The following is a 4,628-nucleotide window of genomic DNA, read 5'->3' as shown; positions in this document are numbered from 1 at the left end:
TGTCGATCGTCGTCGCCGCCGTCGCAGCAGCAGTGCTTCGGTCATAGCTGGATTCCTTTACTAACACATGTACCAAACAAAAACAGAGTATGACGTTAAATCCCTAATACGAGTGTGATCTAACTCCCTTTGCGTTGCCACTCTCTAATCCAAACACCTTCGTAGTTGATTATTTCGTACTCGGTAAAGAATAAAAAGGTACTCCCTCCGTTCTATAATATAAGACATTACTACATTCAATATGTGAGTATATTGGATGTAATTGTTTACATATTAAATATAATATTACGAGACGGAGGGAGTAATTGAAAACTCTCTTATGTCTTCTTGGTTCTCAACCCCTAACAGACGGAGCTGCAAGGCCCAAAGTTGGCACCAAATTAGAGCCCACCCGCGCATGATAACCAACCAAAAATTACAGCCCATTCTCATAGGCAGCCACATTTTCCCCTTCCTGACTGAGAGGACGACACACAAAAATATCTCCGTCGCCACCGCGCCGCCGCCGCCGCCGCCGGCATGCTCCGCGTGCGAGAATCCATCGTTTCCCATCTCCTCTCTTCACCCTCCGCCCCTGCCACATCCGCACTCCGTCGCCTCCTCTCCGCTGCCGCGGCCGCCATTTCTCCAAACCCCGGTGGATTCGCCGTCGAGGACTACCTCGTTGACACCTGCGGCCTCACCCGGCCCCAGGCGCTCAAGGCCTCCACCAAGCTCTCCCACCTCAAGTCCCCCGCCAACCCCAACGCCGTCCTCTCCTTCCTCTCCGGCCTCGGCCTCTCCCGCGCCGATGTCGCCGCCGTCGTCGCCAAAGACCCGCTTTTCCTCTGCGCCGGCGTGGAGAGAACCCTGCTCCCCGTCGTCGACGGGCTCACCGGCCTCCGCCTGTCGCGTTCCGAGATTGGCGGCCTCGTCTCGCTTGTTCACAGTGCCTTCCGCTGCAGATCCGTCGTCTCCAAGGTGCAGTACTACCTGCCCCTCTTCGGCTCATTGGACAACTTACTCCGGATGCTCAAGCGCGAAACCCACCTTCTGTCGGCCGACCTCGACAAGGTGGTCAAGCCCAATGCCGTGTTCCTAAGGGACTGCGGGCTAGGTGATTGTGATATTGCCAAGCTGTGCGTCTCTGTGCCGAGGATGCTCACCACCAACCCGGAGCGTGTTCGGGCCATGGTGGCATGTGCCCAAGGTATAGGCGTGCCCCGTGGCTCTGGGATGTTCAGGCAGGCACTGCAGGCTGTCGCATTTCTCAGCGAGGAGAAGATTGCCGCCAAAGTGGACTACTTGAAGAATACCTTCAGGTGGTCTGATGCCCAAGTGAGCATTGCTGTCTGTAAGGCTCCGAATCTGCTGAGGAAGTCAAATGCAACACTGCAGCAAAAGTCTGAGTTCCTCCTCTCTGAGGTGGGGCTGGAACCAGCGTAAGTTGCACATCGTCCGGCATTGCTCTCTTATAGCATGGAGGGCCGACTCAGACCCAGGTACTATGTTATCAAGTTCCTTAAGGCAAATGGATTGTTAGGTCAGTACCGGGACTACTATAGCATAGTCATGCTGAGCGAGAAGGTATTTGTGGAGAAGTTCATATGCCCTCACACCTTGCTGAAAACTATGCAACAGCTTGCAAAGGGGAAGTGCCAACTAATTTCAGATTTACATGAACAAAAAGGGGCTATGGAAATTGATTACAATGTATGGCACAACAAAGTTATCACCCTACATGTAAGCTAGTAGTACTTCCTGTTTCGATGTTCTTTTCCTAAGATGGTGTTGGTTGTTTTCTGTAGTACGCCTGTTGCTAAATGCTAACTCCCTATGAAACTGATAATTTGATTCCTGAACCCCTATTTGTTAATGTTGTCATACCTTAGAGAAGATCTCTGTAAATGAGAAGGCCATGGATATATATACAGTGCGCCTCTGTCCTGTTGTGTCTGCACTCTACAGAGCATCAGCAGATCTTGGCTGCTGTTGTTATTTTTTTCCTGCTTAGTGACTTGAACTGAGGTACGTTGACTCTCTTTTGTTGAACGTCATGATCCAAATAGAGAAGAACTTAACGGACGCAAGAGGGGAAAAAATGAAACACTTAGCAAAGTGTGCATGCTTGTAGATCTCTGCTTTATATTTGTATGGAGACAAATGGATTGGATGTTAGGTTCAGATAGGATGGATATATCTAACCCCGTTGCCACTAGGAAAAAATCATCCTGCTGTTCAGATTGATCTAGTTTTCTTTAAAGAGTTTTACTGGAGCAAAATTAATGGTTAAGATAGCTTGATTTTTTGCACTGGGATTAGACTTATGTTTGCTCAGAAGATCCAGCTAAGAAAACGAACCTAAATAGTCTGATGTAATTTTTCTGCTGCACTGAAGCCTAATAATACGGTGATGCTGAATTACCATAAGCAAGCATGAGTATGTTTTCCTTACATTGAAACGATGGACGCTGCAAGTGGTTTGAGGTTTCTAATGTTCAGTTCTGACTATTAAACATTCATTTTTGACTGAAGAAGTGGGTGTTTCGATTGATGTGTCAGGTCAAATATGTATATATGATTAAGGCGAGTGGTGTGTTTCTCAGGTTTACATTGCAATGACCACTGTTCCTAGAAACACAAACTGAATTTATGATTATACACTAGGCCCGCATGATTCAGTTTTATATAAATTCAGTTTTGTGTTTTGGGTACACATTTCTTTCGGCGCAGACCTGTCCCTCTGTTTGGTTAGTATGACGTGCCACAACTGTTTATGTTTATATAGTTTCTAACCTCCAGCTACAATGATTTATAGGCCGGGGGTTATCTTCCTTTTCAAAAAAAAAAGCTACACTGATTTAAGTATGCACATGTTGCAAAAGAAAAGATTATCCACGTCCAGTATCTGACATTAAATTCAGTTCTTTTCTCCACACTGATTCACATTCAGTAATCAGCTTGTTTCTTACAGCTAGCTCTGATTTAGCTATATTTTATTGCAGTTAATAATGCATCTACAGCCCCTTCAATGTTATATGAAACAAAAGCATGGATAATGTGAAAACATGTTTCATGCCAAATTTGGTGAGCAATTGCAGGTCTTAGCAAAAGCAGAACCTAAGCGATGAAAACCAAAGGATAAAGAAGTTGGGAAGGAGAGGAAACCACAGCCCAGGAGGAGAACCCAAACTCGTAGAAATAGAGCTAGCAGTGGATCCTGAAGGACTCAGAGGCCTCTCTGCCGGCTGGTGTCATTGAACTCGCCCGGTACCTGGCCAGATTCCTTGCCTCCTCCACCGGTGTCGGTCCGATGCGCCACTGCATCTTGGGCACGACGAGGGTCACTGCTGACAATCTCGCTGCCGTGGAGTTGGAGACAATATCCTAGGTGTGCTATTGCAACCCATATGCACTTTGCAGAGTCTTTTTGCATCCGGTAGTTTGATAAAGCTGGAAAAAAAAACTCAAAACAGTATATTGTACTGCATTGCATTGCACTGGGGGGTTACTCCTAGACTCCTAGTACACACTTTGAAAATGCACTAGTTGATGCTCTTGATCCACGCCAAACTTAACTAATCGAACCATTCATTGGGAAGGGTTCGTCGTGGTTCAAACCGCGACGATGCTTGTTGTCTGCCCCTCGGTCACATTGGGTTTTCTGCTCATCCAAACGTAGGGTGCCACACTCCATTTGGCTTCTAACCAGTATTGGAGACAGCGGGGTGGCTAGCAGCAAAGCATTGATGCGTATTATAATAATAATAAATGTTCATATTTCTATGGTTTGTCATCTCTCATCAAATAATACTTTCTCAATTTCTAGCAGCAAAGCATTTGGTGAACTAATCATTTTGCAAAAACATTTAGCACATCCAAATTTTATTTTATTATGTACCTTTTACTTTATAGGAAAATAATATAATTTTGAGACCATGGTAACTAAAATAAGCAAAAGTTATGGGAAAAAAACTAAAATTTGATTCTATGCCCAGTAAATATTAAAAATATATGTTTTGATATCTATGAAATTTTCAGTCCATGAAGTAAAATGAACGTATATGTCAAATAAAATGTTTACCCTATTTTTTTGACAAATAGAAATGTTCCACTTGTAATATAAAGTTTTTTCTATTTACTATTATTTTCATAGAAATAACTTCTTATTCTATAAATTTTTCCTCGGGACATATTTTGAAATGAAATAATATGCATCTGTGAAAAAGCTGAAATAATTATTTTGTTGGATAAAAGTGTATCATATGAAATAGTGATTGATGAAACATACCTTTTCTCAAAAATAATAAAATACTAACTTTGAGAAAAGAATATCAGTTAGTGAATGAAAAATCTCCATTTTATAAGTAGGCTTAAACATAAATTATTATTATATATTTTTAGGTAAAAGTACAAATTTAATAAACATAAGGCAAAAAATAATCTAGAAATGGAGAGAACATTATTTTTTAAAGTGATCAAAAAAGGAAAAAAAACTAGGAAAAGCTGGAAAAGCGATAACCAAGAAAACCTAAATAAATTGAGAAAGTAAAAACAAAGTTGAATGAAAACAAAAATGACAGAAAGAAAACCCAAGCTAACTTTTTTTGAGAAACAAAACCCAAGCTAACTAAAAGTGAGTTGTGAAA

General features: G+C 42.6%; 1 pseudogene; it reads left to right on the top strand.

Annotated features, from left to right (window-relative positions):
* Window positions 1-433: 433 nt before the first annotated feature.
* LOC123135540 (uncharacterized) lies at window positions 434-1,841 on the top strand (annotated as a pseudogene).
* Window positions 1,842-4,628: the final 2,787 nt, after the last annotated feature.

Source organism: Triticum aestivum, chromosome 6B, assembly GCF_018294505.1.
Source record: "Triticum aestivum cultivar Chinese Spring chromosome 6B, IWGSC CS RefSeq v2.1, whole genome shotgun sequence".
Taxonomy (NCBI): Eukaryota; Viridiplantae; Streptophyta; class Magnoliopsida; order Poales; family Poaceae; genus Triticum; species Triticum aestivum.
The sequence above is the reverse complement of the archived record's forward strand: the minus strand, read 5'-3'. Positions and strand labels throughout refer to the sequence as shown.